We start from the raw sequence: 7056 nt of genomic DNA on the forward strand, positions 1-7056 counted from the left end.
GAGTACAATGGTGGGATCGCGGCTCTCTGCGACCTCTGCCTCCCAGGCTCCAGCAATCCTCCTACCCAGCTTCCCGAATAGTTGGAACTAGTAGGCGCGCGCCACCACGGCAGGCTATTTTGTTTGTTTGTTTGTTTGTTTGTTTTTTGGTAGAGATGAGGTTTCGCCATGTTGCCCAGATTGGTCTCGAACTCCTGGGCTCAAGTGATCCGCCCACCTCAGCCTCCCAAAGTGCTGGGATTACAGGCGTAAGCCACCGCGCCCGGCCAGAGAGACTTCCTATGACAATGTCTTTCTTCCTACTCTAAACTACTCTACCCTAACGGCTACCCTAACCTACTCTAACCTACTCTACCCTAACCACTAAATGCAGCCTGGGAATCCCTGAACTTCACTGCCTCCCGGAGGCCAAAGGCAGAGTTGTGGAAAAGGCCACGATGTTGGGAGTATCTGAAGTCCTCATCAACCCCTTTTGTTCTTGTTGGGACAGAGGAGCCCTGGCCTCCAAGTTTGTCTTTCCCAGAAAATGCTGCTGGGACATCAAGGAAGGCTTCTTGGAGGAGGGAGCATGCGAGGTCGGGTGTTTTTTGTTGTTTCTGTTTTGTTTTGTTTCGAGACGGAGCCTCACTTTGTTGCCCAGGCTGGAGTGCAGTGGTGTGATCTCAGCTCACTGCAACCTCCGCCTCCCAGGTTCAAGTGATTCCCCTGCCTCAGCCTCCTGAGTAGCTGTGACTACAGGTGCGCACCACTATGCCTGGCTAATTTTTGTATTTTTAGTAGAGATGGGGTTTCGCTATCTTGGCCAGGCTGGTCTCGAACTCCTAACCTCGTGATCTGCCCGCCTTGGCCTCCCAAAGTGCTGGGATTACAGGTGTGAGCCACCGCACCCAGGCTGTGAGGTGGGTTTTGAAGCATGAACAGGAGTTTGCCAAACATAAAGCCTCAGATACCAAGCTGAAGATTTGGTTCACTGATTCACTAGACACCTCCTGCAAGCTCTACTGTCACACTGTCATGTCCAGCCTTCTGCTGGATGATGCTGGGGACAGCAAGAGGCCTCAGCTCCAGGCCTGTCCCAGAGGAGCCCCTGATCTGGGCAAGACAGAGGTAGACATAGACACTCCTAGCCCCAAGGGAGAGATGGGGCCGGAGAAGCAGGGGCTCTACCTGGAGGAAGGGCTTCCTGGGAAAGGGGATGTTAGAACTGCACCTTAATAGGGGGTCAGGCGCCAGGAATTCACAAGGGTGAGAAAATCTGGAGTGGGGAGGGTGTCCCAGGCAGGGAGCTTAGGATAAGCAAAGGCCTAGTTGGGTGAAAGACCATGAATTTGAATAAAATATGTGGAGCCACATCCTGCTGGGCCCGGAGCAGTCATGGAAGGTGTTGGAGAAAGGGCAGGACACCATCCGTTCTGCATGAATGGAGGGTTCCAAGACAGAGCAGCCACTGGCAAGAGGCTGTTGTTCCTGGCTTTAGCTGAATGGTCTGGCAGCCAGCCCCTTTCTTCAAGGGCTGGAGGAATGGTCCTCCCGGCATCCTACTAGTGTCTGCTCAAACCCACCCCAGGCAGCAGGGGGTGGGGGCTGGCGGGGAAACTGGGTCACCAGCAGAAGGCCTGCCTCTTCAGCCCCTGCCTGCCAGGGCTTTCCGCATTTAGACAGAGTCTGGTGCCATCCAAACCCAACTTCGCTGGTCTCAGGGCTGGGGCTGGAGGTGACAGGAAACTGTGCCCCCAACCTCACCCCCGGAAGGAAGTTAGAAAGAGCAAGGACACTGGAGAGCCCAGATCTGGTTCAAATCCTGGCTGGACCACTCATTGGCTGTGTGACCTTAGAAAAGCACCTTGACCTCTCTGAGCCTCAGTTTCTCATCTGTGAAATGGGGGGAATTCTATTAACGGCACTGTTGGAGGACTCTGTGGGTTCTTCAGGTTGACACATAGTAACAGTAGCTGACTTTCACTGAGAGTCCACCGTGTGTCTGACTTGAAGCCATGTTCCGTCGCCACCCATTGGCTCGTTAAACCTGCTGTGGCTGGTCCCTGTCATTCCCATTTTATAGCTGAGGACACATCAACTTAGCCAAGTCCCCCCAGTGAGGATATGCATGGCTCCAGGGATCTCCACACCACTCCTGGCTTTGGCATGCGGCCTCCTTGCCCACGGGTATGAGGCCAGCTCCATACCCTCTTCCCGCCTCCTCACCCCACTGGCGCCTGGGCATGAAAGAGCCTCCTGTTTCTCCAGGGAATTAGCAGCTCTGGGCTCCCAGCAGGGCAGCCAAAAGTGGTCCATTCATTCGCTTGAGTGAGGAAAGACTAAGAGCTCCCACCCCCACCCCAGGGAATGGGGCAGGGAGGGCTCTAGAAGGTCCAAAAGCAGCTCCTCTGGTTCACTTGGGGAAACTGAGGCACAGAAAAGCAAAGTCATTTGGCCAAGATCACCAAGGGGAACTGGGATGCAAACCCCAGTCTCACTCTGGAGTTCCCCTAACTGGGCTTGGGTTAGCATTTTTCTGGGGAGAAATTGGAGGTTTAGAGAGAGTCAGGGACTTGCTGGCAGTCACACAGCAAGTTTGGGTCAGTGGGGACTCTCTGCCTTGGTGGTGTCTGGGGAGACAGCCCCACCCATGCAGAAAACAGGTCCTTCTGTCCATGATTTCATTATCCTGGAACAAGGCAGGGAATGGCCCTCAGATAGCTTCAAGCCTCAGTTTCCCCACTGGGAGATGGATGTAATCTTTTCCCTAAGGTCTTAGCCTGGGGCATCTGCAAGGGAGGGTTTGATGGGATTCCCTGAGCCTGGAGACCCCCATCCGGTAGGTCTGAGTCTGATTTATCTACCGGAGCCCATCAGGACCCCTCTCCGAGGAGACAGATGTTCACACAGTAGCAGCTGGGGTTATGAGTCCTGGTGCAGTGCAAGCCTGGGTCCCACTGGAGGTGACAGTGGGAGTGGGAGGGGTGTCTAGGTGTGAAAGGATTCAGGTGGGCGTGTATGGGAGCACCAGGAGCTGCGTGTGTGTGGCTGTTGTAACAGTGGCTGGGAGGGCTACAGATCTCGGGGTTGGTGGCATTGGTGGTGTTGGTGTGAACATGGTTGTGTGCTCACTACCTGTGGGTGTGTCTGTGACTAGAAACCTGGTTGGGTGTGAGCAATGTGGGGCCAATGTGGGCTCTTTGCTGCTGGCAGGAAGGCGAAGGTGTTGTGGGTGTGAGCAGCAGTGGGTGTGTTTGCATGTGGAGGGACACTGGTGCAGCCCAGCTCATAGCTTCGCCTTTGGTTGTGGAGCAAGTGTGACTTGTGTGTGGCCCAGGCCAGGTATGGTTGTGTGTGGCCTGACCAGGTTGGTTGTGTATGTGATTGTGTGTGGCCCATTGTGGCTGTGCATGACTGGGTGTGGTTGTGTATGGCTGAGTGTGGTTGTGTATGGCTGGGTGTGGTTGTGCATGACCAAGTGTGATTGTGTGTGGCTGAGTGTGATTGTATATGGCCAGGTTTGCCTGTGCATGGTTGATGAAACCTGTGTGTGGCCCGGTGTGGTTGTGTATGGCTGAGTGTGGTTTTATATGGCTGGGTGTGGTTGTGTATGGCTGGATGTGGTTGTCATTGGCTGGGTGTGGTTGTGCATGGCTGGGTGTAGTTGTGTACGGCAGGGTGTGGTGTGTATGGCTGGGTGTGGTTGTACATGACCAGGTATGATTGTGTATGGCTGGGTGTCATTGTGTATGGTCAGGTTTGGTCATGCGTGGTGGGTGAGACCTGTGCGTGGCCAGGTGAGGTTGCATGTGAGCCACCTGTGCTGTTAGTGTGGCTGGGGTGTGGCTGGGGTGTGACTGTGTGTGTCAGTGGTTGTTGGTGGCATTGTGTGTGACTTACCCATGTGTCACCTTGGGCATGTTCAGAGGCACTTTGGAGGCACTGTCCACCCCTGAGACCCAGCTCTCTTGGAGGGTCCAGCCTCCCTCCCCACCTCTGCTCTGGTCTGCCAGTCCCATCCCCCACCCCTCCCCCACTGGCAGCAGCCCCTGGCCCAGGGCCCCAGTGGGGTGGTGGGGACAGAGAAGGCACTCAGGGCTGGGGAGGGGTGCCCAATCCCAGCTCAGGCCTATAAATAGCTCTTTGAGCCCAGTAGATTCCCAGGCAAGGTTGCCTCATTCAAGCCCCCGGCAACAGCCCGCCCCTGGGCCCCAGGCCAGCCCCTCTAAGCTCAGCCCTGGCACCAGCGAGGGGCCGGGGGGTGGGGGCAAGGGGTGGGGAGGAGTGGAGAAGCGGGGGAAGCAGAAGGATGAGGATAGGTGGGGTTGGGGCTCAGCTCTGCGCCCACAGACCTTGGCTTCCACCTGGTCTCTACTCACTCTGTACATCCTCGGGCAGGTGATCCTAGCTCCTTAAGCCTCAGTTTCCCCAGCACCTGTAAAATAAACAGCAGTCCCTGCCTGTGTGTTTACTTCCCATTTCATTCTCCAAGCAACCGGTAACGTAGGGACATTAATTATCCCCCATTTTATTTATTTATTTATTTATTTATTTAATTTTTTCCCAAGATGGAATCTCACTCAGTCACCCAGGCTGGAATGCAGTGGTGCCATCTTGGCTCACTGCAACCTCCACCTCCTGGGTTCAAGCGATTGTCCTACCTCAGCCTCCTGAGTAGCTGGGATTACAGGTGTGCACCACCCCACCCAGCTAATTTTGAATTTTAGTAGAGACGGGATTTCACCATGTTGGCCAGGCTGGTCTCAAATTCTGACCTCATGATCCATCTGCCTTGGCCTCCCAAAGTGCTGAGATTACAGCCTTGAGCCACCGCGCCCACCCTCCCCCCATTTTATTTTATTCATTTTTGAAATAGGGTCTCACTGTGTCACCCAGACCAGAGTACAGTGATGCAATCTTGACTCACTGCAGCTTTAATCTCCTGGGCTCCAGCGATCCTTCCCCCTCAGCCTCCCGAGTAGCTGGGACCACAGATGTGTGCCACCATGTCCTGCTAACTTTTAAGTTATTTTTTGTAGAGATGGGGGTCTCATTGTGTTGCTCAGGCTGGTCTTGAACTCCTGGGCTCAAGTGATCCTCCTGCCTCTGACTCCCAAAGTGCTGGGATTACAGGCATGAGCCACCGGCACCTGGACTATCCCCATTTCAGATGGGGAAACTGAGACACAGAAAGATGAGATGGCTCACTCAGAGTCACATTGTTACGAATGGCAGGGAGGGGGTTTGAACCCCAGACTTGTGGAGGCTGAGCTACTCGGTTCTCACGCACGTCACGCAGCTGTTCTCAGCGTCTTTCTCAGTGTGAGCCACAGCCAACCCCCCAGCACGCTCCAGCCTCACCGACTAGTCATTGCATGCTGTTTGGGTGCTGCTGACACAGCTGTCACCTGCAGACACTCACATCAGCTGGGATCCTTGACCTCCATCTCTCCTCTGTGACACAGAGTCAGTCAGTGCAGCTTCCCGCTGTATCATCTGGGACCCCAGGGCTACCCCTTGCTCACCTGGGGTCCCCCCTTATCCCTCATTCATTCCTACCCTTTCTTTGATAATCTTTTTTTTTTTTTTTGAGATGGAATCTTGCTCTGACACCCAGGCTGGAGTGCAGTGGCACAGTCTCGGTTCACTGCACGCTCCGCCTCCCAGGTTCAAGTGATTCTCCTGCCTCAGCCTCCTGAGTATCTGGGATTATAGGTGCACACCACCATGCCTGGCTAATTTTTGTATTTTTAGTACAGACAGGGTTTCACCATGTTGGCTGGGCTGGGCTGGTCTCAAACTCCTGACCTTAGGTGATCTGCCTGCTTCAGCCTCCCAAAGTGTTGGGATTACAGGCATGAGCCACGGTGCTTGGCCTCCTTTCTTCTTCTTTTTTCTTTTTTTGATGGAGTCTCACTCTGTTGCCCAGGCTGGAATGCAGTGGCCCAATTTCGGCTCACTGCAACTTGCACCTCCAGGGTTCAAGCGATTCTCCTGCCTCAGCCTCCCGAGTAGCTGGGATTACAGGCGTCTGCCACCACACCCTAATTTTGATTTATTAGAGATGGGGTTTCACCATGTTGGCTAGGCTGGTCTCGAACTCCTGACCTCAAATGATCTGTCCTCTTGGCCTCCCAAAGTGCTGGGATTATGGGCGTGAGCCACGGCACCTGGCCAAGGCCTCCTTTCTTTGATAACCTTGTGGAAGCTATCTTGTCCCTCATTTGCCTATCCTCCTACCAGATGGACACGCACCCTCAGAGATGCTAAACACACACTCACAGATATAGGACCCAGGGTGGAGCGCTGCGAGCCCATTCTCAGCACAGAAACACCACAACCATAGGAAGGAAGGCAGGGGCAAAGGCTGCCCTCTCTGGGCACATTTCCCTCCTCATGGCTTTTTTTTTTTTTTTTTTTTTTTTTTTTTTGAGACGGAGTCTCACTCTGTCACTCAGGCTGGAGTGCAATGGCATGGTCTCAGCTCACTGCAACCTCTGCCTCCTGGGTTCAAGCGATTCTCCTGCCTCAGCCTCCTGAGCAGCTGGGATTACAGGTGTCTGCCAACACGCCTGGCTAATTTTTGTATTTTTAATAGGGAAAGGGTTTCACCATGTTGGCCAGGCTGGTCTTAAACTCCTGACCTCAGGTGATCCACCCGCCTTGGCCTCCCAAAGTGCTGGGATTACAGGTGTGAGCCACCGAACCCAGCCCTCATTACCATATTTTTAATGGTGGTCAAATACAGATAACATAAAACTCACCATCTTAAAATGTGTAATTCAAGGCCATGCGCGGTGGCTCACACCTGTAATCCCAGCACTTTGGGAGGCCAAGGCGGACCAATCGTTTGAGGTCAGGAGTTCGAGACCAGCCTGGCCAACATGGTGAAACTCCATCTCCACTAAAAATACAAAAATTAGTCAGGCATGGTGGTGGGCGCCTGTAATCCCAGCTACTCGGGAGGCTGAGACAGGAGAATCGCTTGAACCATGGGGGCAGAGGTTTCAGTGAGCCTAGATTGCACCACTGCACTCCAGCCTGGGCAACAGAGTGAGACTCTGTCTCAAAAGAATA

This window comes from Pan troglodytes, chromosome 20 (assembly GCF_028858775.2).
Source record: "Pan troglodytes isolate AG18354 chromosome 20, NHGRI_mPanTro3-v2.0_pri, whole genome shotgun sequence".
NCBI lineage: Eukaryota > Metazoa > Chordata > Mammalia > Primates > Hominidae > Pan > Pan troglodytes.